Source organism: Anolis sagrei, chromosome 3 (genome assembly GCF_037176765.1).
Source record: "Anolis sagrei isolate rAnoSag1 chromosome 3, rAnoSag1.mat, whole genome shotgun sequence".
Taxonomy (NCBI): Eukaryota; Metazoa; Chordata; class Lepidosauria; order Squamata; family Dactyloidae; genus Anolis; species Anolis sagrei.
Window position 1 is genome coordinate 152,957,600 of NC_090023.1, and position 27,362 is coordinate 152,984,961.

At 41.1% G+C, this 27,362-nt stretch overlaps 1 protein-coding gene across 9 annotated transcripts in view; it reads left to right on the forward strand.

Moving 5' to 3' along the window:
* ZMIZ1 (zinc finger MIZ-type containing 1) overlaps positions 1 to 27,362 on the forward strand; it is a 520,385-nt gene that overhangs the window by 359,108 nt on the left and 133,915 nt on the right. Inside the window, exon 1 of one of the 9 annotated variants that reach the window (XM_060769071.2) lies at positions 26,067 to 26,237. The exons of 6 other annotated variants lie outside the window; for them this stretch is intronic. The gene's annotated coding sequence lies outside the window, so the exon portion shown is untranslated. 2 more of the 9 variants (XM_060769072.2, XM_060769074.2) reach the window with 2 other exon arrangements.

Consider the following 27,362-nt stretch of genomic DNA (forward strand, 5'->3'; position numbering starts at 1 on the left):
ACCACCGAGAAGGCCCTCTCTTTCATCCCCACCAACCGTGCTGAGCCCCCGGTGGCGCAGTGGGTTAAACCCCTGTGCCGGCAGGACTGAAGACTGACAGGTCGCAGGTTCAAATCCGGGGAGAGGCGGATGAGCTCCCTCTATCAGCTCCAGCTCCTCATGCGGGGACATGAGAGAAGCCTCCCACATGGATGATAAAAACATCAAATCATCCGGGCATCCCCTAGTCAACGTCCTTGCAGACGTTGCAGACAATTCTCTCACACCAGAAGCAACTTGCAGTTTCTCAGGTTGCTCCTGACACGACAAAAAAAAAAACAACAACCGTGCTTTAGACGTTGGGGGGAGAGAGAGCAGTGTCTCCCCAGAGGATCTCAAGGTGCAGACTGATTCATAAGGGAAGATGCGATCACGGATATCCTTGCATTGGACCTTGATTTTCACTTTGCCTTCCTGTGAGTTCGCCCCATGCTACAAGTTGCCCTGAGGACAATGCTACCAGTTTGCATACTTTGGCTGTCTCTCTGCTTGTGGTGCCTAGAAACCCAGCATTAGGAGTATGTCACACAATAGTAATGACAGCAGACATGAAAGTCACTTCCACATCCTTTATTTGTGTTTTCTCGGTAGCACAGGGATAGAAAAATCCATGTGTCTCTCCCAAGTGAGATACATTTCCTCCAGCGCTACTAACTCAAAAAACATGAGCAGTTGCCACCTTTATCTCTAAACAATCAAAAGTGATGCATACAGAAATGTGTTGGTTTCAAGGGATATGCTTCAGTAAAGAGAATAATTTGGATCAGGGTGGGAGATGAAAAGAAATAAACTTGCTAAACGTGAAGACATTTTACAGAACAGTTCAGTGGTATGCTATAAGACTGTAGGAAGGAAAACAGGGGGCCAGACAAGGGGGTTGAATGGAGGATGAGATCACACAGTAAGCTTTGTTGGGAAAAGACATTGTTCGATATCTCTGCAGGCACAGACCAAGGGGGAGAAGGAGGGAGGGAGGCAGGCTTCCAGGCAAAAATGTGCAGCGGAAGGACTTTTGCAAGTTCTGCAGCAAATGAATCTTCACCTAGATCGGCTTGACATGAGACCTTTGATAGCAGAAACTGCCGTCCCAAGGTCGGCACAAACATCGTACATCAAATTTGACCTTGATTGACGTTGTGACATCATTTCTTTAGAAAATGCAGTGACGCAAAAGTGTAACACCACACAAGGCAACAGTGTCCAATGTTTAGGTCATTTCTGATTTAAGATGATCTCAAGGCTGAAAGTATTTGTTCATAGGGGTTTGCCTTTGCTGTTTTCTGAGGCTGAGAGTGTGTGACTGGCCGTAATGGATTTCCATAGCAGAGCAAGCATTCAAATTCCAGCCTCCCAGTGTCTGAGTCCAATTCAGACTACTACACCACACTAGCTCTAAGCGTCCAATAGTGGTAGATTTTTTAAAAAAATAATAAAATAAAATGTGGTACTAAGAAATTTGGGTGGAATTAAATGAAGGGAAAATGCATTTTTAAAGATATTTCAGGAGTAATTGTGGACATCATGGTCAAATAGTGTGTTTTGAACTTTTATACCATCTCTCATGCAGTCTCAGTAGTCCTTGGAACAATTCTGTAGCACAGATTAGTGTTACTGTTAATGGCCAGCAGTGGTTTGGTCCAGGCTTTCAACAACTTTTTCTACTCACCACTCCTATCTGCTTGAGAACTTTTACATGACCCTAGGTATATAAAATATTTATTTATTTATTTATTTATATCCATTTTTACCCCGCCCATATCAGCCCAAAGGCGACTCAGGGTGGCAAAAAATCGGCACAATTCGATGCCATATATAAAATACATCAATAAAAATAAAACATCACATTACACTATATCTAAAAATATCAAACCAGTGAACAATGAAATTTTTAAAACTATGTCGTCATATCTGTCCTCATCCGTTCCGTTGTCTTACCTGTTCCTAGGTCGTTTTCCAATTCAGGTTTATCTAATTAAGCTGAGGCTCCAAAAGCTTGCTCAAAGAGCCAAGTTTTCGGGGGGGGGGGGGTTCAAAAGCTTAGGAGGTAGGGGGCCGATCTGATATCCCTGGGCAGGGAGTTCCACAGCCGAAGGGCCACCACAGAGAAGGCCCTGTCTCTCGTCCCTGCCAGATGTGCTAGTGAAGCAGTTCGGGTCGAGAGCAGGGCCTCCTCCAACTATCTCAAAACTCTAGTGGGTTCATAATAATAAATAGGTATAAAATCAAACATTTACTGATAATAAATCAGCTTGCCAAAACGCACAGATTTTGGGTTGCTGTGGGTTTTCCGGGCTGTATGGTCATGTTCCAGAAGCATTCTCTCCTGATGTTTTGCCCACATCTATGGCAGGCATCCTGACAGGAAGTGAAGTCTGTTGGAAACTAGGCAAGTGGGGTTTATATATTTGTGGACTGTCCATAGTGGGAGAAAGAATTATTGACTGCTTGAGGCAAGTGTGAATGTTGCAGTTGGCCACCTTGGTTATCATTTAATGGCCTTGCAGCTTTAAAGCTTTGCTGATTTCTGCCTGGGGGAATCCTTTGTTGGGATTTTCCTTTTTGTGGAAAACGCTGAAGTGTTTTCTGCTGAGTCCACTATAAATACTGTACATTGTTGCTAACAGATTTGTTGAAATGTCTACAACCTTTCACTGTTGCCAATTGTTTGTGGCCCCACCATGGAGCTAAGGAGACCCCATTTGGTTTGGGGCTCACAGTTTAAGAAACAGTGATCTAGAGAGAACCTTTGAAGCCACCCTGGGAGCGTATGGTTGAAATGTGATTTCTGCTTAAGACATCCATAAACTGGAGTCATTGCTCACATTGTTCACCACTTCACTAAGTTGCCGTTTATAGAGGAACAGATCTTATGTTCCCGTGGGCTAGAAACATCCTATCCTTCCTTTTAATATAGTCTTACCTTTATTGCAAGTATCTGGCAGCTTTATGGCTTCTTTCCATATTAATATTGAAGACCCATAAGAGCCTCTTTTGAATGCTCCTCCTGTTCTAACTTTAGAAGAGTAAGCACCAGCTTCTCAGAATATGTTTGGAAATTTTCTCTGGAGGATGTACATCCCTTACTATGACTTTTTTTCATTAAAGAAGTATTTTTGGATGCAGGAGTGATGTGTATGTGTTGCTGTAGATTTCTCAAACCTGCATGTGATGTTGGAATAAAGTGTTGTGTATATAACTACTAATGGGAGGGTTTTCACCAGAAGACTAGGAACTTGCATTTCTTTCTACCTTTTGATCTTTCTACCTCAGAGGTTGCCTGCCATAGATGCAGGCAAAATGTCAGGAGAAAATGCTTCTAGAACATGGCCATACAGCCCAAAAAACCTACAACAACCCAGTGATTCTAGCCATGAAAGCCTTTGACAATACATATGTAGAAAGAGCTTGTTCAAATAACCCGTGTTCATATTATAAGTCTTGCTCTTGGCTGTGTTACGGTCTTATGTAATATTCGTAGAATTGAACCACTTTTATAGATGCTTACTTTGTTTGGGTAAATGATTAATTTTTAAAGTTATTTTCAGTCTGTTGGTAGATGTAGCATGCACACACACAGAGATCATCTTTGTGATTGGCTAAATCTCTGTTGGCAGGCCCGTAGCCAGGATTTTGATTTTTTTTTGGGGGGGGGGGGTTGAGTTTGATTTGGGGGGGGGCTGAGTCTGGGTGAGAGAGGGTCTACCCTAGAGCAAACCTTTTGTATCGTTGTCCCAATACCCCCATGCATATGGGATATATTGAGCATGGTGATCACATGATATGAATAAACATAACAGTTTAAATAATGTACCAATAAGGCCTTCTCGTGGACCACTATGAGAATTTGGGGGGGGGGGGCTGAAGCCCCTCAAGCCCCTCCCCTCCCCCGGCTACATGCCTGTCTGTTGGCTTTGTATTTTGCTTTGGTGTATTAATTTGTTAACATGTTCTCTCTTTAATACACAGAGATTTGTACATAATAATAAGGGAGAGTCTGGATATCCAGAAGGCAAGACGTGTGTGTTTAAATGTTTTTTTTTTTTTTAAAAACTAACTTTTTATCAAATAGGATATGGATTGAACTAAAACTAAGTATCTCAGATCTCAGGTTAGGTCAGATTCTATGTTTGATTTCCATGACTTCAGGTTGCCTTTCTTTTCCCTGCGGTGAGTGAGGGAATCCTTCTGTGTCTGGAGCCTAGTTCTGTGCTATATGTAGAATTACTGCAACCTAAATGCCTGCACTGGAGTAAATTACTTTTTTATCATTAACTTTAAACAGGATAAATGTCCTTTGGAAAAATGGTTGTGGTCTGAGAGATTGAGTCCTAATGCATGAAAAGCCAATATCTATTGAGTTGCAGTCTTGCTGTTCTCCTTTGACAAGTATCCTTGGCTTGGTCATTTAACTCATTCGTGCTGTTCATCCTCTTCCTCTTTCTCTAGGAAAACATCTAGCTTAAGTAGGTTTTTAAAAATACAAATAAACGTGAGATAGTGGGGCAGGCTAATAATCTTAAAGATAGAAAAATGTTTTCAAAGGCTTTCATGGCCGTAATCATTGTGTTGCTGTTACTCTGCCGGGCTTTATGGCCATGTTCCAGAAGCATTCTCTCCCGATGTTTCACCCACATCTGTGGCAGGCATCTTCTGACCTCACAACCTCTGAGGATGCCTGCCATAAATGTGAGCAAAACATCAGAAGAGAATGCTCTGGAACATTGTCATACAGCCTGGAAAACTCACCACAACCCAGAAAAATGTTTTGTTGGGTTTTTTACATTGTATGAAGTAGCCATTTTCATCAGGTTGCAATTTGTTCTGTTCCTCCCTTTAGTCTGGGGGTATTTCACATTTTGAAGATCCCAGATAACCTTCCCTGAATTATCCCTCAAAGGTTATTTATGGATTTGTTCTTGACTACTTTTTTCCTTGTATGAATGAGCTTCCATTTCCTTAATAGTATTTTGTCTGATATGTACCCTGTCAAAAGATCACATTGAATTTACTGGGACTTACACAGTTAATTTCAGTTTTTTCAAAAATCTGCATTACCATATTTCATGACATCTGAAATCAGTAGCCTACACGTTTTTGTCTACAAGAATTTTATAAAAAATGCACATGACTTTGCCATTTAGGAAACTCTTGCTTTTTCTTATTTGGAAACATTAGTCAACAACAACAACAACAACAACAACACATTTTTATTTATATTCTGCCTTTCTCCCTTAGGGGACTCTGGGCAGATTACAACATTTACATAGGCAAATATTCAGTGCCTTTACATTCAAATACAAATGAGACATACAAACAAGGATAGAGGCTTCTCCTTTCATTTCCAGCTTCTGGAAGTGGTACTCATCTCTGGATCCAGGGAGGCACTTTTTCTCCATTTTCAAGCTAAGGAACCTGCATTGTCACCTCCTGGTCATGTGGTCAGCTTGAAGCATCTCTCTGCCTTTTCCCGCTGAAGCTGTACCTATTTATCTACTCACATTTGCATGTTTTTGAACTGCTAGGTTGGCGGGAGCTACAGCTTGACAGATGGGAGCTCACCCCATCTCGCCGATTCAAACTGCCAACATTTAGGTCAGAAGTTCAGCAGCACAAGGGTTTAGCCCACTGCATCGCCATGTCTCTTCATCATCAATAGTTTCTTCTGTATTCTCGTAGTCAAGGGAATGGACTATTCTCAACAGAAACCAAAGAAAGGGCAAAACAGGTGAGAAGGAAAGGGAATACCTGGAAATTTGGCTGCAGCAGAAATATATGAGAAAGTAGAGGTTGGTATGGTATAGCTAGATATATGTGTCCAAAATGGGGGGGGGGGGGTAATGTGCAAAAACCATAATAATTTTAATCAAACGTCAGTGGTTGAAAAGCCCACCATATTTGTAACCATATCTCTTAAATTCCATAGGGAAATATTAGTAAGGAAGTTTAATATATTTTCACGTATCCACAAACTACTTTGCCTCCTTTTCACTACTACACTAAATTTTACATTAAGAAAAGGCAAGTTGGGTTGTTTGGGGTTTACCGGGCTGTATGCCCATGTTCCATTCTCTCCTGATGTTTTGCCCACATCTATGGCAGGCATCCTGAGAGGTTGTGAGGTTTGTGGGAAATCTTTTCGAAAGAAGGACAGAACATACTTTCAAGTCACCACCATGAATTTCCATCAGTTAATCTGCTACCTTTTGAGAAGAACCAATTGATCTAATACAATCCACACCAGTTTTCATGAATCTAAAATGTGTAAAAACCCATTTTTATTCATCTCAGACTACCTTTTGGAGTGGCTTCCGCACATAGGCTCTTCCCCGGGGATGTTATCCTGACTGCTGGATGTCTAACAACAAAGTGGAATAGTTGATTTCCTGTATGATGAGCTTGCCAAAATCAAATTTGTACTGTTCTATCTCAACATTGTGGCCTTCCAGCCATAAGAAAATAACCCAGCAAATTGTAATATTCAATGTTCTCATTGCAGAAGCAATTTCATTAACCACTCCCCTCCCCCAAAAGAAGTGTACTTGCTGGCATTCCAGTGTGAAAAATTATTTGTTGCTGGTCAGAAAATAGATTTGTAGATGTAAGTTTTTGGGAATTTGTAATGGCTGTTTCCCCCTACTGACCTTGAAATAGAAGAATTATGTGACAAAAGTTATTACTAAATGACAAATAGATTTCCAGAATCATATTCGTGTCCAAGCATTCCAGAACAAATTTAAAGGCTTTAAAGTAGCCTGAATGCTCTGTATCGCTCTGTGAAATCTAGCATCAGTTGAACCAATGGGGGTTATTTTTTCTGTTCTACTTCTTCCCCCCCCCCCCCCCCCCCCACATTAAGCTGTTCTTCTCCTTGCATTGTCTCAAGAGCATAAGAAGAGGGCACTGTTGGATCAGACCAAAGGTATTTTACAATATATTTGAATAAATATGACATAAAATCAATTGAAACATGCTAAAACCAGGTTCTTCTTCTTCTTCTTGGTATTGTTGTTGATGATGATGAGGATGATGATGATGATGATGATGATGATGATGATGATAAGGGATTGAAAAGAAACAACTGGAAAAGCTGACACGATATGAGGATTTAAAGATCAAACTGCAAAGACTCTGGCACAAGCCAGTCAAGGTGGTCCCAGTGGTGATTGGCACACTGGGTGCAGTGCCTAAAGACCTTGGCCTGCACTGAAACACAATCGGCGCTGATAAAATTACCATCTGCCAGCTGCAGAAGGCCACCTTGGAGACCCGGTGGTGCAGTGGGTTAAACCCCTGTGCCGGCAGGACTGAAGACCGACAGGTCGCAGGTTCAAATCCGGGGAGAGGCGGATGAGCTCCCTATATCAGCTCTAGCTCCTCATGTGGGGACATAAGAGAAGCCTCCCACAAGGGTGATAAAAACATCAAATCATCCGGGCGTCCCCTGGGCAATGTCCTTGCAGACGGCCAATTCTCTCATACCAGAAGCAACAAGTCACTCCTGACACGATTAAATAAATAAATAAATTAAAAGAACGCCACCTTACTGGGATCTGCACACATTATTTGCCGATACATTACACAGTCCTAGATACTTGGGAAGTCTCCGACAACAGCCAGCAGAGTGTCTGTTGTAGACTCATCTTGTTGTGTTTATAACAATAATAATAATAATAATAATAATAATAATAATAGGATCTGTGCACATCATTTGAAAATACATAACACAGTCTCCTAGGGCAGTGGTTCTCAAGCTACAGGTCCCCAGGTGTTTTGGCATACAACTCCCAGAAATCCCAGCCAATTTATAGCCATTAGGATTTCTGAAGATTGAAGGCCAAAACATCAGGGGACCCATAGGTTGAGAACCACTGCTGTCAGGGAATGACATTATACAGGGTTATTGTAAACAATGTGAATATAATGTGTGCCCCTCCATAGATTAGGTTGTTATTATTACTATTACCCAAGTGGGTTGTATGGATGGGAGTTAAAATCCAGCAACTTTTGGAGGGCCAGACATCCTTGACACTCACTATATGGACAACAGGCAAATAAGGTACATGACACTACACACAATAAAATTGTTTTCAGAAAATGTATCCTACTTTTTCTACCATAAATAGTCCATTATATTTCATTAGTTTCCCCTATAGTAAGTAGCATGTCATGGTACTTCTTACACAACAATTTGGTTGCCATTCTATATTATAAGGAAATATCAATGCTTTGGTCTCTTGGTATCTAAGAAGCTGCAGTGTATGGCCCTTACCCTAACAAAAATAGAGGCAATGGTGAAATGATCAAGGAAAATGATTTGAAGAGACCTAAAAGAAGCCTTTCTATTAATTTGACTTTCTGCGATTCATCTTTTTATATCACATAAATAAATAGATGGAGTACTCCCCAGCTATAGCTCATTAAAGAACTGGTAGGAGGCTTTCTTCCCTACCCACGGGAGAGATGCAAAGGACAATATGATCTTCTCCTTACACAAGACGACTACTCATGGGACCTTCTGTAGAGCCTTCTAAATTAGCTAGGGCTGATTGTTAAGCTTTTAAGCATTGTACTCTGCTTAAATAACATTGTAAATTTGCCCTGATGTACTAGCCGAGGGATTAGGCAGACAGGGAACTCTGCAAAATATCAGATTTCTTCCACTTTGTAAAATTCATGCCAGAGGGATTGATGAGCTGCTAGGGAAGCTAATAAAGTTATCAGCTGCAATTAATTCAAAGGGGGAAATCAGGTAAGAAAGCTAAATAAATCATACCTCTTCCTGTTAAAATAATATGTTTAACATTCTAATCATTTACACACATTTTGTCACCTTCACCTAACAAGCACCCAAACCTAGAAGTTAAATATTTATGGCTCCTTAAGAAAGAGGAAATGAAATAGGTTATGTAGACTGTGTGTGTGTCCATACACACTTGTGTGTTCACACGCACACATGTGGATTGAAGGGGGGGGGAGGAGAAAGAGAGGTAAACAACTTTCTGGAAGTAACTTATAGCAACTTAGTCCTGCATCCTGTGAAAACTTAGAGGTTGTTTTGTGGACATGCTGTTGTTCCAGGAAAGCCTGTAAGTCAGTGGTTCTCAACGTGTGGGTCCCCAGGTGTTTTGGCCTACGACTCCCAGAATTCCCAACTATCTCACCAGCTGTTAGGATTTCTGGGAGTTGAAGGCCAAAACATCTGGGGACCCACAGGTTGAGAACCACTGCTGTAAGTCAATGCCAGGGCATGTATTTTGCTGAAGGCCCCAGGACCAGTTCATGGCATTGCAATTAAAGTAATCAAATTGCAGAGCCCAGAAAGTTCTCCTAAAAAAGCTCCCCTGTTTTGTCCCTTCCAAAACCATGGTGTGAGAACATCAGGACTTTTCAAGAAATTGATGGCTTGTGTGAAAACCAAACATCAAAATTCATACATAAACAAGTTTCTAAACAAATATCATTATTAGCCTAACTATCTGCTTCTCAACCTCTCTGGGATGAGACTGAATTAGAATTTGAAAGTGGAGTGTCATAATGAAGCATCAGAAAAAAATATGACAAATTACTTAGGTAATCCCTCCTAGCCTGAGGATGATCGTCTTCCCAAGTCTGGTGCCTTGGTGGTGGGTTCATAGGTAGCTGTGGAGCCCTTTTCTTGATCCGCATGTTCTCCTGCAGTGAGAACATACCTTTCGAGGATGAAGGTGGTCCCAGTCAGGGTTGGCTTGATGAGCCCTCCTCTTGGCACGTTTCTCCCTTTTGCCCCCTGTTTGTGCCTCGCTGAATTCTGCAACACTGCTGGTCACAGTTGACTTCCAGTTAGAGCACTCAAGAGCCAGGACTTCCCAGTTCTTGGTGTGTATGTTACAGTTTTTAAGGTTGCTTTTAAGCTCATCTTTAACTCTCTTTTCCTGTCCGCCAACATTACGTTTCCCATTCTTGAGTTGGGAGTATAGTAACTGCTTTGGGAGACGGTGATCGTGCATGTGGACAATGTGGTCATTCCAGCGGAGTTGATGATGTAGGAGCATCACTTCAATGCTTGTGGTCTTCGCTTATTCCAGCACACTGACATTTGTCCACCTGTCTTCCCAAGAGATTCGTAGGATTTTTTGGAGGCAACACTGATAGGATCGTTCTAGGAGTTGAGTGTGACGTCTGTAGACAGTCCATGTTTTGCAGGCATATAGCAGGGTGGAGAGGACAATAGCTTTATAAACAAGCACCTTGGTCTCCGTACGGATGTCCCGGTCCTCAAACACTCTCTGCTTCATTTGGAAAAATGCTGCACTCACAGAGCTCAGGTGGTGATGTATTTCAGTGTCATTGTTCACTTTTGTGGAGAAGTGGCTGACAAGGTAGTGAAAATGGTCAACATTTTCTAATATTAGAAATATGACAAGTATCTGGCTTTAAAAAATGTAGCAGGCATCCCTTGCTGGGAAACATTATTTCTCATGAATAGAAGGCAAAGAGTTAAAGCATCGTCTTATAAATCAAGATAAATGCTGACACAAGGTCTTCAGTTCTTTTTTCTGACAGAACAGAAAGATGTTTAATTTGCTTGTCCCTTTGCCCATCTAACTTTGTACATCTGTCCTTGAAATCAGCTCTTGCAAGCAGGAGTGTAGCCAGGGAAGTCAATTTAGCAGCACTTCCTGTCTGTGTCCTAGCACTGCAGGCAGACAGCCTGGAGCTAGGAGTTATTATCGGCTAAACAGGTATATGAATAATTACTAAAGAGAGAAGCCTGGGTTAATTACACTTTTTAATTTTGTTCCCATGCATTCTTAGATAATTCTCTTTTTCAGAGGAGATATGGCAAAACCCTGACAGCTGTAGTTCTTCATTTGTGCAGATTATTTATTTATTTATTTATTTATTTATTATAATGTATTGTTATAGCCATTATAATAAATAAATAACAATCTGCACAAATGAAGAACTACAGCTGTAAATAGAGGATTACAGTATGTTTATTTATGCAATATATTTATGTCCACACTTCCTCCAGAAAGTTTGGGGAGGCATATATGGAGTATCATCTTTGGCCATTATCCTATTGAAGTTTATTCCACTGACCCTTCTGGAACTATGGTTCTCACCTAAGTTTCTAAACTCATTTTCACTTGTGGGATGCATACCTATTGATAACGCTCCACAAACTGCCCTTTGATCTCTTTCTGCTTCATAAAGGGTAATCTGATTCATGGGCCAAATGACCAATGTTATGCAGGAGTAGATCCACTAGCAGAGGTTTAGCACAGCTGGCAAATCATCAGCAATTATAATATCTATCAACCAAAAGATTGAAAGTTCAAAACCCTGGGTTGGCATGAGCTGCCAACTGTCACCCTAGCTCATTGTTTACCTAAGCAATTCGAAAACAGCTTTAGCTGTAATTAGAGAAATTAGGTACTGCTAAAAAGCGGGGGAGGTGTTTTACGATGCCATAAAGATCAGAAAATGCTGGGCTACCAAAAGGAAGGAGGAAGCCCTGATGGCTCTTCATCATAGAGGATAGACCAACAGCACCCCTTGGACTCAAGCCCAACCTTCCATGGCACCAAAAACAGCTGAAACAAACCACTTCCTGTTCTGTCTGTCTGTGTACTGTCTATACAAAGCGGCATTGAATGTTTGCCGAGCATATGTACTGTGATCTGCCCTGAGTCCCCGTTGGGGTGAGAAGGGTGGAATATAAATAAAGTGGTGTTATTATTATCATCATCGTCATCATCCTTGCCTTTGCAGGACAGGATATGGTAGAAAACAAAGAAATATAAATCTCTTTTCATGTATCACCTTACAAATGATAATTATATGATTATTTTATGGCAAATCAAGCTTGAGCACTCACCAGAAGCCAAAATGAATAACTGAAGCTGTTGTACTTTGGGCATATTCTAAGAAGATATAACTCATTCGAAAAGATGATAATGCCCCATAAGTTGGAAAATATTAAGAAAGAAAAAAGACAACACTACAAATGGATAAACTCAATTAAGGAAGTCGTTGCTCTGAGACTACAAGACCCGAGCAGAGCTGTTCCGATCAGGATCTTTGGAAGATCTTTCATAATCAGTGATCCCTCATGTCTGAATATGATTGCCTTCCAAGTGTAAGGACTTGGTGGTAAGTCCATAGGTGACTGTAGAGTTCTGTACTCTTGTCTTCTTTTAAAAAATATGGAAGGCAGTTTTGGCTTGCTTTATACCAAGACTGAAATTCTGCACCTGCAAAACACTGTGCCATCAGATCTCTATTTTACCTGTCGCAAGTCACTAATGGGAAGGGTTTAGTGCCTCTCAGACTTTCTGAAGTTAATGAGCAAATTGGTTAAAAAGGAGGAGGAGAGCAGAGAAAATTGTCTGTTGCTTTGCTAAACACAGCAGCCCAAACAGGCAAAGGAAAAATGAAAGTGGAGATACTCAACTTCTAAATCCAAATACTGTAATTCTTTCATAGGTAGTTTCCGAATCACCATTAATTACCTTTTGTAGTTTGTAGTTACCTCTCACTTTTGTTGACAGCCCAAATGAAAATATGCTAGAGTACCTGTTTTAAATGCATCCCAGGCAATGATCTCTAAAGTATGCAAATGAGCTGAGAGGACAGGAGTGTGCATTGTTTTAAATCATTGGCTATGTCACAATGGATGTCACTCAAATGGGAGGCAAGGAAAAGCTTGATGCTCCTAGTCTTGGCAATTCAGACCAAGGAGTCCCACCTGTAAGTATGTAAAGAATTTAAAAATGCACATCTTCCCTTCATTGTTGAAATTCAAGGTGTGATTTGCACTTTTTATGGTTTGATTATTTCAGTGTGCAACTTGTGTGATCCTTCATTGATTACTGATCTTTTTTATGACACTGTTGTTCCAGAATATTTCAAAATAACATAGCATTATTTTTAAAAGATCATCAGTAATATTCAACATTTAGTGATGGAGGTTCAGGGATGTACATAACCACTTCAAGTATATTATCCGAGTTATCCTTATTGAGAGCATTGTTTACCAAACCAATACTGTTATTAACTTTTCACTATGAGAGTAGAGGTGTTAAACTTGTGGATGTTCCAGATGTTTGGATCTCCAACTCCCAGAAGCCCTAACCAGCTTGTCCAATCGTCAGGAATTCTGGGAGCTGAAGTTCAAAATACTTGGAGGGCCACAAGTTTGACATGACTGAGCTTGAGGCTTGCTTGAGAACATCTGAGTTCATAATGGAAGTGAGACTTGAAGCAGAAATCTCAAAACTCTAAAACATCTGGAGGGCAAACTTTGACCCTCCATGTATTTTGGACTTTTAACTCCCATAATTCTTAACAACTGATAAGCTGTCTGGGATTTCTGGGAATTGAAGTCCAAAACATGATGAACCGAAGTTTGTCCATGCCTAGTATGTATGCACTGGCTTACTACCTGTCAGCTTATATTACTTATTTTGAAGGAACCTTGGGGTTTATACGCACACAACAGGGATTCCTCAGTGGAAATATCAACAGTGACAGCAATGTGCCCCACAAAAACAATTTGTTTCTTCTATGCTAATCTTCCTCTGCAGTGTATAGCTAGAGGTGTGTTGGGTGTGTTCTGCAGGTCAGTCTCAGTTCACTCACAGTGCCAAGAAAGACCGATAGGCTTGCCACAGTATGCTGTATCAGAATCCTAAATTGTGAGTAGGGCTCAGAAGGAAAGTCAGTGGGGAAAGCATGCCTTGATAGCTATGTATGTGAAAACTACTGATCTGTTTTCCATTTGGTTTTTTTATAAAACATTTACATACTGAGTCCACATCAAAATTGTTTGTTGAGGCGTCTCATCCTTTAAAGGGAATTTTTACCATTGTACACAGAGCGGAATTAACAAAGCATGCATAGGATCAAGATAGCCATGAATTTCATTGTCACACACAAATTACAAGAGTTTGTTCCATGGTCATGATAATTGTACTTGTCTAACCTTGTGAATTTACAAGAAGGCTTGTGGAATCTTCACCCAGGTCTGTGTTATTGTGATTTGAACATAGCATAATGATAAGAGTTTTGTGTTTGGCTTAGGAGGCCCAGGATCCTCTCTGACAGTGGTTATCAACCTGTGGTTCCCAGGTATTTTGGCCTACAACTCCCAGAAATCCCAGCCAGTTTACAATTTGTTAGGATTTCTGGGAGTTGAAGGCCAAAACATTGGGGACCCATAGGCTGAGAACCATTGCTCTATGAGCCATGAAACTTGTTGGATCCACATTCATTCTCAGCTAACCCTGACCTCACATGATCATTGTGGAGGAGAGTGTTGCAGTTTATGCAGAAGCTACCCAGTAGCCTTCCCAGCCCTCTAGTTGAATCACACAGAGTCAGAGTAAAAGGAAAAACAAAATTTACTCTTGAATAGTCAGAGATAAATATGCAGCTTTACAAAATAACCAGCCTTGAAAATAAACTTAGTCCATTGCAGCAAAATAACTCACACAAAAGTCCAATGCATTAAAATCATGCATTCTCTGCTTCTTCATTGGTGCAAGGAGTCTTGTAGTATAGAAGTCCCATCCGGTCTCTTCCTGATCATCTCATCTCCATCTGAATACACCATGAAGCACTCCTCATGATATACTTCTTTCAGGGAGTGGCTCAAGCTTAATTGTCCAGGTGTTCTTCCTCAACACGCACCCATACAGGTAATGATCCTTGTAAAAACTTAGTATACATATGCACATTCTGTAATAGAGAGGACAGCCAAGAATGCAGCCTTGAGTTCATTGGTGTTAGAGAAAGGAAAATAAGCTATATGGGTCTTCCGGGGAATTAATTCTAAAACTTGGATGCCATTAAAGAGATGTACCTGTTTCTGATACTCACCATGTCTCAAAAGAGTGAAGTAGCTCAGAGCAGGATCTCCATAGCTTCTATGTATTCATGTCTACATCTGCTCATGTTGCTACATATTTTTGTTTCATAATATATGTGTTTCAGATTTTAAATTGCTATATTTCTTTATCCATGAACTGCTCCTGAATGAGACTCTTGCCAATTGAAAGTGTAAGGAGTAGTTTCAAATTATTACTGCTAGATGCCTCTCCAATGCATAAATAGCCCCTAGCCTCAGTTATTCATAATATGGCAACCACCCAATGAGACATCATCCATTTGTGATGTTATTTTTATTTTTTTATTCAAAATGGTTACTATTTATAATATTTATAATGTAATACCATATAATATTTATAATATGTATAACATTTATAATGTAATACAATATAACACTAATAACAATAATGCAATATTATAATTATATATTTTATATTATATGTAATATTACTAATAATATTACAACATAATGGTTTAGTACAATATAGTAATATATAATACTGATATTGTACTATGCTAATAATTTAATATATTGTATGTATATATTAGATATGGTTAGGTTCGGTCAGAATCTTAATAATTCGGAATAAATTGGGAAAGATTTGCTTTTTGAAGTGATTTTGAAGTTTTTAAGGAAACTGGAAGTCCCTTTGCCCTTCCGAAGCTTTTTCCACCATTTCTGTTCCGAAGCAGTAAGTGAGTCAAAATGATTCAGCATTTCCCTACTTCTCTTCCCTGGTCTCGGCTCAAGCCTGGGAAGCCAGGTTAAAGCAGAGTGGATGAATCCCCCCCCCCCTCTCCTTTCCCCTCGCATTCTGCCTAGTTTCTGGAAAGCGGTGTCAAAGCAACTTGGATGAATTTCCCCCCTCCTTTCCCTCCTGCCTCCAGAGTCAGTCTTAAGCGAGAGAAGCAGTTTTAACCAGTCTGGATGAGATGGATCCGCATCGGTTTAAACCAGTGTGGATGATTTCCTTCGTTTCCTTTCTCTCCCGCGTCAGTTTAAACCAGTGTGGATGGATTCCCTTCCTTTCCTTTTCCTCCAACTTCAGTCTTAAGCGAAAGAAGCCGTTTTAACCAGAGTGGATTTCTTCCCTTTGCTTCCCCCCACCCCCTTTTGGAGTAAAACAACTACTTTCAAAGTAAAGACCACCCAATGAAACAGGAAATATCACTTTGAAACCATTGACAAAGGATTCGGAAATCTTGGAAGTTTTGAAAAGTTTTGAACTTGTTTTTCTGTGAAAATCGGAATTGACTTTAGATCCAGACCACCAGTGCTCCCTACATCTGGAATGAGTTTTGAACCATTTTTTGATCAAACAAGCCTACAAGTATATATATCTTATAAGCCACTCTGAGTCCCCTTCGGGGTGAGAAGGGCGGCATATAAATGTCATAAATAAATAATACTAAAACTTGAAAACTTGATAACCCATCTAACTGTTGATAACTTGTGTATTTGTAACATGTTTCCATCGTGAAATATACTGCTTTGAAACTGAGTTCATCATTTTGAAACAGCCTGTATAATAACAGTAATGTGAAATGATTCAATTATATTGGTGTGATGTCCATCCAGTTGGGGCAGGGTAGGGGTAGGTAAATGTTTCCTTTTAAAAAAATAAGTGGGGGAAAACAGAGGCTGTGCCATACAGATTGCAAAGTAAAGCATCATTGACAGGCCTATTACTTCTCACTAGAGCAAGTTGCTTCTCCAGTGGAGACACATACTCCTCCCTGATGCTGAAAGACTTCAGTGGGGGCTTTTAAATAGTTATCCCTATGAGACAACCTTTCCCTGTGATGTAATCTGACACACAGCCGTCATTGAGGCTTAAACATAGTAATCTTTGAAAATGATTGGGAATTTGCCCTGGAGGGGGGAAGGAGACCTGTTATGATTAATTTCTACCAATGATAAACCAATCCTTGTCCAAAATGCAGTGTGCTATGAAGTATGATTTAATCCATTTAACTACGGTGCCTGATGCCTGTGACAACTGTGACTCAAATGTCATCACAGAAAGTGATATTTCAAGTGGCATGGTGGGATTAGAAACCTGCTGAAGATTTGTCAAAGGCAGAGTAAGTACATAATTTCTAGATAAGTGATTTGTCTACTCTAAACCACGTCTGCTAAAAAGAGAGAGAGAGAAATGAAAAGAGGAAGAGACAGAGGCAGTTTAAAAGTAAAGGCATGAACTTAAGCCCTGAAGAGTTTATATAATAGCATTCCAAGTAAACTGAGGACCATTTAAAGTCAAAGGCTAAAAATCAAAATTATATACATATACAAACAACACACTTCCTGGAAGAAATGGATGAGAGTTGATCCAAAACAAGGGAGAAAGATTATCCCAGTAGTTTTTCCCATACATTTTCTCATCAGTAATGCCGGTTCAACTTGTTTCTTACACCAAACAGTGTCTAGTATTTGAAAATTGTCTTCTGTTTTTTTCCCTTTCTTTCCTAGAACTTGGGAAGCAAAATCTTTGATCTCATATCACCATAATAATGTTGGTTTTATGACTGTATAACTGAATTCATATATGCACAAACTCAATGGAAAGGCAATTGATGCAGAGAGGGTTAAAGTATCATCAGATTGTGCTCTGCAGCCCTCAGAGAGGAAGACGTGCAATATTGCTTGGAAAATACACTGACACAATATCCAAAGGGAGAGAATAAGGTCACTCTGGGATTACATGAGTTGGCTTATGCTATTTTTGAAAGGTGAATCCCTTAAACATCTGCTTCCCCCAGAAAGCACCCGCCTGACTGGAAAAGGAGAAAAGCCAGAGGTTAAGAGGAGGATACTCTTACTGATGCAGAAAGGATCTGTCCACTCTTCTGAGTGCTGATCAAATGTATATATGCATGTTGCTCTTGGTTTTCCCATAGTGTTCCGAAATTTAAAAACCCAGAGAATTCCGAGTGATGCTTAGTCTGTAAGGAAATTATATTGTTTAGTCCTGTGCTTTCTGGATTAGATAAACCGGTAGTGATTTTTACAGTTGCTTTTGGAGTGGTCTTCATTCATCAAAGAACAACAACAACAAACAACAACACTTTATACTCTGCCTTTTTTTTTTTGCTATTTATTTATTTATTTTACACATATAAATCCTGAGTAATTCAACAAATATTAAAGACATTATGGTAATTTACACCGGTGTAGATTACATTTTCCCCTCCCTCTCCCTCCCTGTCACATTGCTAGGGCTCTACCTTGTTTAGGTAGAGATGAATCAAAGCTCCCAGTTTAAACAAACAGTTTAATTAAAACAGCACTTATTTGTTGGCTGTTTTTATAGTCCAAAAATATAAAACACAAAGATAGCACGCAGCTACAGAATAAACAAAACTGATAGCAAAAATAACTTCATAGTCAAAAGGGTCCAGTCCAATGGTCAAATACTGAGAGTTCAATAACAGAGTCCAGGGATCAAGAGTATACCGTAGTCAAAAGCCAGTCCAAAGGTTCAAGGTTCCAGGATTCCAAGATTACAGAAAACAGGTCAGGACACCAAAAATCCAACAGACCTACAAGCGAGAAGCCTCCTTAAAATGCTTTGGAAGAGTGTGTGGCTGCTGGTGTACGCATGTACCTACCTGCAGCCAAGTGTCTCCTCTAGAGTAAGAAACAGCTTTAAGAACTTGCTTGCCTCCTTTAAATGCCTTGGAATGAAAAGAGTGTGCCTGCTGGCATGTGTGCGTCTCCTCTAGAGTAAGAGTAGAACTTGCTTGCCTCCTTTAAATGCCTTGGAATGGAAAGAGTGTGTGGCTGCCGGCATGTGTGAGTCTCCTCTAGAGTAAGAGTAGAACTTGCTTGCCTCCTTTAAATGCCTTGGAATGGAAAGAGTGTGTGGCTGCCGGCATGTGTGAGTCTCCTCTAGAGTAAGAGTAGAACTTGCTTGCCTCCTTTAAATGCCTTGGAATGGAAAGAGTGCGTGGCTGCCGGCATGTGTGCGTCTCCTCTAGAGTAAGAGTAGAATTTGCTTGCCTCCTTTAAATGCCTTGGAATGGAAAGAGTGTGTGGCTGCTGGTGTGTGTGCATCTCCTCTAGAGTAAGAGTAGAACTTCCTTGCTTCCTTTAAATGCCTTGGAATGAAAAGAGTGTGGCTGCTGACATATGTGTGTCTCCTCTAGAGTAAGATTAGAACTTGCTTGCCTTTTTTAAATGCCTTGGAATGAAAAGTGTGTGGCTGCTGGCATATGTGTGTCTCCTCTAGAGTAAGATACAGTTTTAAGAACTTGCTTGCCTCTTTTAAATGCTTTGGGAAAAGAGTGTGAATGGTGTCCAGGCCCAGGAGAGAAAGTTTGTTCACCTTCCTGCAGCAGAACACCTCTCCTTTAGAGCAGAACAGCTTAAATTCCTAAAATGATGAGAAGAGGAGCCTAGGAAGTCATCCCCCTCAATAATGGGCCAATAGAAAATGGATAACTGCCCTTCTGATTTGGGGAGACTCCCAAAAAATGGATCGGGGGCCCCACTGAAAGCTGGGACACGAAACAGGTGAAGGTTTATCCTGAATGCACAACCCTAATATCTATACGTATGTCAACATCATGATGAACATATGTATATGAACAGATGTATAAACATATGTTTTTACATATGTCAACATCATGATGAACACCAGAGCAGTCAAACTGAGAGAAGCAATAATCTGAACAAGAGAGGAAAGATCTGTTTCTAATACATCTTGAACCTAGGCATTTTCCACTTAGAATAAAGCTTGTAAACATTTGTGAGATGCCATGCTATGGTTTGGATTTTCTTTTTAAAAAGAGACTATTATTATCTGACATACAATAACTGAAGATAAAAAGAGAGCTTTCTAAAACATTTATTTAAAAAAGAAGGGGAAGACCTTTCCTGCCAAATTCATTTTCTATATTTTTATTGAAATAAAAATTCCCAGCGAGTGTCTTGGTAAAAAGCCTCGATGAGTTTTGTGAGGGTTGTCTGTGAAAAGGAAGTGGCTTTTTACCACAGGACGTTGTGTCAGGAAAAGGTTGGTTCTTGGTTGGCCACAACTTAAACTGCCATTTTCCCCCTGAGATATGGGAGGTTTTCACTGGCTTCCTGTTTATCTATTTCACAGTCATGTGCTCCATGTGGAAAACATGAATCTCTCTTGACAAAAAGAGTGGGGGGTTTTTTCATCCCATTTTGAGATATTAATTTTTACTTTCCATAATATAGGGGAGCTGATAAACCAAACCAAAAGTAGGGGGTGTTCAACTGAAATTTGTTTCTATAGCTTGTCAGATCAATCAATTTTAAGACCATAAAACTTATTTGAAATGCCTGAAACAAAAAAAAATATTTTGGATTTTTTTGTGAGGGTAGAATACCTGTAATTGTACATAATGTGATTTCTTGGAAATAGGAAATAAGTCTAAACACAAACTTTATTTATGTTTTATATATGCCTAATAGTCATAGCCCGCATGTAATTTAATATAGTCATTCGAATAATTTTGTGCATGAAACAATGTTGCACCATCAGAAAGCCAAAGTGTCACTCTCTCAGCCACCCATGTGGATAATTTCTGATTTTGAGGCACTTCCAATTTTGCAATTTTGGACAAATTATACTTAATGTGTACTTTAGAAAAATATGCGGAATGACCCAATTCTGATTCAGTGAATTGCTACCTTGAGGAGAAAAAACAGAACTATTCTGTTTCTTATAAGAGATGTCATTAGCCATTACAAAACTTTCTATCAAGATAGGGTCGGTAATGGTGTTAAGGAACAATTTGAATAAGGCTATAAGTTTGTAGAGTTTGTTTGTGGTTTGGGGCATACTCTTTTAACTCCCCCAACTGGTTGGGGAAAGTCCCAATGAATCCTTCATAATAATTTTTTCAGCTTTTCAAAATGCTGCATTTTTTCCACTCTTCCTGCTCCACTTTCCCTCTGTCATTGGCTTACTTCTATTGGTGCCAATGGTGTTCAAAGTTCAAAAGTAGTTTGCATTCAGTTAGCTCAATTCTTGGAGCCCTGGTGGTGCAATGGGTTAAACCCTTGTGCCGGCAGGACTGAAGACCGACAGGTCGGAGTTTTGAATCTGGGGAAAGTACAGATGAGCTTCCTCTGTCAGCTCCAGCTCCCCATGCAGTGACATGAGAGAAGCCTCCCACAAGGATGGTAAAAAACCAAAACAACTGAGAGTCCTCTGGGCAACGTCTTTGCAGACGGCCAATTCTCTCACACCAGAACAACTTGACATAAAAAAGCTCAATTCTTGCCTTTTCTAGTAGACCGAGACCCCTTTTACACTATCCTTATATCCAAAGATCTGATCCTAGGTTATCTGCTTTGAACTGGATTGTAAGAGCCTCCACTGTCAGATAATCTGGGATCATATCCTGGGATATAGGGCAGTGTAGAAGAGGCCTGAGGCAAAAGCAAACTGTTGCTGTCTTGTCTTGCTTTTTCTTCTTCAGTAATCGTTCTGCTATTTTGACAATCCTTTGATGTTGCTTGGCCACATGGATCCTTGTTTTTGTCCATGAGATGTTAGCAGATATGGCATGGCTGTCTCTCCTCTTGGCCTACAAGAGGTATATTGCTTGTAACACACCCTACATCTTACCTGTGTAGTATCTAGGGCAGTGGTTCTCAACCTGGGGTCCCCAGATGTTTTTGGCCTTCAACTCCCAGAAATCCTAACAGCTGGTAAACTGACTAGGATTTCTGGGAGTTGTAGGCCGAAACACCTGGGGACCCACAGGTTGAGAACCACTGACTAGGGTATGGATATCCAAACTACAGCAATAGGTGAATGTTCATGGTGAGGAAGGCGGGTATAGTCCTGCTCCTTAACCACAGATAAGCTCTACACCAGGGGTCCTCAAACTACGGCCCGAGGGCCGGATACGGCCCTCCAAGGTCATTTACCCAGCCCTCGCTTAGGGTCAACCTAAGCCTGAAATGACTTGAAAGCACACAACAACAACAACAACAACAACAATCCTATCTCATCAGCCAAAAGCAGGCCCACACCCCACTGAAATACGAATAAGTTTATATTTGTTTAAATTGTTCTTCATTTTAATTATTGTATTGTTTTTAAGTGCTCTTTGCACTACAAATATGCGCAGTGTGCATAGGAATTCATGTTTTTTTCAAATTATAATTCAGCCGTCCAACAGTTTGAGGGACTGTGACCTGGCCCTCTGTTTAAAAAGTTTGAGGACCCCTGCTCTACGCTCAGTGACTTTGTCTCAACCTGCCCTACAGTAGTGGCATGTCTGAGGTTTCTTGTTGAGTGCATGGCTGGAATAATATTCAACCATTTTCTTAGCCAAAGTGGGTGGCATGTGTATTATCTTTCAAACAATGGAGAGCCATACGCAACAGAGAAAATGAACCTTCTGCTTCAAAAGAGGCAGTGGGTAAGAGGATCTACAAACCCTGTCTTTTTTAGGCAAGAAATCTTCCAGAAAAGAAAAGGGATAAAAGGGGGAGAGCAGACAGACTGTGATGCAGATTGCCTCCTTTCATGTGGCAGTTGTCTCTTTAGTAGGGCTATCCTTAGCATGATGCACAGCAAGAGCTCTCTCTTGGCAGGTACTCTGCCTGAGAGAGGTGTGTAGACTTGACTGCAGTGAATATCGCCTCCTGTCAAGGCTCAGCTTTCTTGGCAAAGTCAGTGCCAAGGAAAAGAGTTGGATTATGCACATGAAAATCCCTTTTCTGCAAGGCTAGGCTTGTCTTTCAGCAGGATACTTGCCTCTCCCGAGCAGCAGTGTGCATGCAGGAAACTGAATCCCTTGAAAACTTGTCACAGCACTCATCTGCACTGGGGACTTCCCAACTCAGACATTGCTTTCTTAATTTTTATATCTCCCTATATATAAAAGGGCTGCTTTCCATCTAGCACCTGTTAAATTGTACAAAATTAACAATGCAATCTGACAAAAAATGTCAGAAAGACTAAGAAGGAATTGGGCCTTTGAAATACATGTGATTCCTTTGCCTAACATCTTGGAATTTAGGGATACAATTCTGAGCTGCTGAAATCAAATGGTAAGATGAAATAGTAGATTCTCTAAATCTTTATAATTAATAACTCTCACTTTTAGATGGGGAAAATGCAGAGCTGCAGCATCAAGAACTGCTTTCAATTCTGACCTAAGCCACTAGAGCTGAAATAGTAAGATCTTGGAAAATCGAAGAACTTACTCCCTCTAATGCTAGTTGGATAGACTCTGGTTTGACTGCACTCACTGAATTTTGTCAATAAAAGCTCATGTAACGAAGGGAAAAATAACAGAAGATTACTTTGTGGAAACATGGTTCCCATTCATATGTCATATTTTGGATTTGACATTGGTCTATGGCCTGCCATTAACATGTAGCATATTAGTCCAGGACCACCTGCGATAAGTGAAAATCCACGATATAGGAATGCTCCTCTTTCCAGAGGCCTCAGCATTCGTAGGTGAGATGAAGCTGAAGCAGTTCTTGCTCTATTATTCTTCCTAGTGCAGAATAATAGAGAAAGTTATTCAAGCCAGACGGGGAAACTTGGGTGTGAGGGGAAGGGATGGAAGTTGAGGGCAAGCTGGGGTGCATCTACTCTGTGGAATTAATGTACTTTGATACCACTATTAGCAGCCCTCCTTGGAAGCAAGCCCTCCTCCTCCTCTTCCCCCTCCTCCTTCCCCGCAAAACACCCAGTCCACAAGAAGCGAACCGCAAACTAGCGAGGGAACACTGTATTTAGAAATCAGAAAATTATTGCACATAAAGACTGTCGTGAAGTAATTTGCTTAAATTAAACTACAGCCATGTAAACTCCTGGTAATGATGTAGACGCTCACCTCGAGCCAGAAAGGCCAGCCACTTGGCCGGAGGGTTAAAAAAACCCTTTTTAACCCTACTTTGGTTAAAAAAACCTTTAAAGATGGGGAAAAAATCCTAGCCGACCCTAGTGCGACTAGTATTGACTCATGTTGAACTGTGCACAGGAGGGTGGGTTGTGCTGCCTAGAACCGAATGCAGCGGGGAGGAGCTAAAACCCAAGTAGACTTCCTTAAGCCCCTCCCCACCACAGACTGGCAGCAATGCCAACCTCAAGAGACCACTTGTCTCATCAATGGGGGAATTCAAAGGTTCCCTTCCAGACGTATGGCTGGCCTTTCTGGCTGGAAGTGAGCATTGAATCCCCAGCGTGAAATAAGAGACCAGACACAAGATATGTGGAGAAATAAAGGGCCATTTGTTGACCTATTAAAACTGAAAATGTAACTAGTTGTGGGAGGAGCACTGAGACATGGGAAATGGCGTGAGGACAGGTATCATTCTCTGACTACCTGCCAAACCAACATATGGATGAAGTACCTGACCCTGAGGGCACTCCACAGTGATGGTTTGCTATTTCAGCCAGTCATTATTGGAAGGCCATCCCTGAGACCCTACCTCCCGAGCCCCAGAACCCAATAGGAGAGAGGTAAGCCCCCAAAGTAAGTCTCAAAGGAGATATTTTAGGGGACCCTTTAAGCCCCAGAATCTATAGAGGTCAACCCAAAATGTCCCCTTTTACTTCAAAAGGGAGGGGTGCCAAGGTGCATGGTTATGGTGATAGGCTAGTTACTCAAGTGGGAGACCTACTCATTTTTTGCCTAGCTGTTTCTGTTGACTATTTTATGCCCTTTTCCCTCTTTCAGCTTGTTCAAAGCATTAGCTCTCTTATTTTTCTCTAAAAGCCTTACCATTTGCAGTCTTGGACATGTCATCTTCACACTTAGGCTGAAGTACCTGCTTGAGTAGTTGTCTGATACGGATTCAGGTACCCTTTCTAAGATTTTTTTTTCTTGTAGCAGTTCAATTGCATCTCATTCTAGGAGATTCATGGCATGGGGTGTTAAATTATTTATAGTGCAGCTATATGTATCATCTACTTAAGTAGAGTTTAAACTGGTGCCATGGTAATCCAAATTCCTTAATTGAAAAAATCCGTAATTCTGTCACTTTTCTAAAATATGGGGCTTGTGTGTATTTGATTACTAAATCCGTGTTGTGACAAATATAGAAAATCATGGATCTATGCTGTACACTTCATCCCAAACCACTTGAAATCATGCCCGGCCACTCCTTTCTTTGTTTGTCGTAGATTTCTATCAAAATTCTGTGAAACATATCGTAATATCCAAGACCTAAAATGAGCAAGACAGATGAGATTCTTCTGAATGTGAATTCTATGCCTCATTCAACACAGTATTCTTCTAGCATAAGGATTTTGCTCACAAATCATTTCTGGGGCTGGGTGGTGGGCGAGGGAAAATAATGTCGAAAAGAAGATATGTAGGTCAGAGAAAGACATAATTACTGTGAATTTAGCTGTGCAGTTACAGTGCTTTTCTCCAACCTAATTATGTGTGTTCATTCTTTCCTGTGTTACGGTTCCAGACATGTGTGAATGAGGGCCAAATAATTAGGTTGCAATTGCTTCTCACTTGTAGTTTGTGCTTGGCTTTGACTACATAAAGGCTGGAATAAATCCCGAATACTCCCTAGAGAGTACCTGCCGGTTGGGAAGAGTGCGGCCAAATTGAGGCTCGGCTTCAAACCCATCCACCCCAACATTGTTTTCAGATAGAGTAATTGATGAAATGGCAATCGCGCGCTCCGTTTTGTTCTTCCACCCGGTGATTCGTGCCAAAAATCGTGCCAATATGAATTTTGCATTCTGGTACAGGTGGTGCGCATTCACTTCCTCCCCTTCCTTTTTTGTGGGATGATTGCCTTCACGCAGGAAGCCACCAACGTTGTTGTCGTCGCCACCTCCTCCTTCTCCTCAAAAGCAGAACCTTCCTCCTCTTGGCCGCTTAATTAGCATGACTAGTTTGATGGATTTAGTCAACAGTATTTCTAAATAGGGATGGCGGAAGACCCTGCCCACCAGCTTTTCCCCAAACGCATGCCCCTTTTGACCCGTAACCCTTCCTGGTTTGCTAGGCACACTCAAACAAGTGTTGCTTCTGATTAATTGATCAAGGGGGAGTTATTTTGGCCTCTTGGCTGTGTACCAAAGAGCAAGCCTTTGTCCTAATATTCCTAGCACCACCCCTCCTTGTAAGTTTGAAATGTGAGATGCCTGGATTTTTTTTCCTCCCTCTCCCTCTCTTCTCTTTCTCTCTCCCTTCTGGCAAAGTGGCTGTGTGTCTGCTTGTGTGTATCTGTGTCTAGGAGTGTGTGCGTGCGTGCCTGCGCATGTAAGTGATAGATGGGTATAATGGGAGAGCAAAGGGATGGACCACTAGAGACAGAAAAAGGAAACCTTCAGTGCCAGTAACATGCAGTTGAGGTGAGAATTTTCCTGGTGTTTGATTTTTTTCCCCCATTATGTTTTTCTCCCCCTATCTTCCACCCCCTGTCTTTTCCCAGTCCTTTTCGGGGATGGGGTTAAAGGAGGCTCCTGTCATTTTTTGCAACCGCTGCACATACACACCCTCTTCAAACAATGTCATGCGGACGCCACGGTGTGCCCTCTTGCTTGTGTCAGGTCTGTCCGCGTAGATGTGTGAAGTTCTGAAGCTGAACCTGATTCTCTTTTTATTGTCTCTGGAGGGTTGTCGCTGGGAGCACAAATAGCCTGTTGGCAAGTACGGCATGAGCCCATTAGCAAGACTCCATCTGTGATTGGTTTTGCCTGGAAACCGGGAGACAAGCAATGAATAATTGATGTGTGTTGTGCAGTAGCTGGACAGGCAAAGAAAAAAGAGAGAGGGAGAGAAAGCGAGCGCAGGATGCCCTCAGAGGGGGGAGAGAGAAAGAGAACAAGCTTGGAAATAGCTACTGGCTGCCTTGTGCTGAGATTAAGGTAGCCCTGGCTTTCTTTGTTCTGCACTACATGATTTCTGCCTAGAAGTGTTTTCAGATAGATGTGGCCTTTTTCCCTCCCTGCAACAGGAGAAATAGCCCCCCTCCTCGAGGTGGGGGAGCCGAGGACGGCTAGTTGTGAATGAAATGTAACTTGTGGGTAAGTTGGCTTCTGTGGAGGGGAAGGTGTCTATGTCTGTCTATCTCCCTGTCTATCTTTGCTCCAGCCCCTCTGAGGGTGTGTGGTGTGTGTGTGTGTTTCTGTCTCTCACACATAATGTGTGTGTGCATGTGCATGCGCGTGCGTGAGACAGAAAGCGAGAGAGCATTGTGGGTAGAAGTGTGTTGTCAGCTGGCAAAGGCAATAGCAGGGGATGAAAGGCAAGACTTGAGTAACAAACTGGGACATGTTTTTGTACAGTTTCGGCTCGCCGTGTTTCCATTTTGTGAAAATCGTCTCTTTAAAAGGAAAAAAAAACAACCAATGCCATTCTTATCTGGGAGTGAGTTCATTTTTAGCATAGACATCTTTCCTTGTATAGCCAGGTATTTGACAAAATGTTTATGTTCTAGTTATTTTGGCAGTAACCATGGCAAACAGATTTTGTGT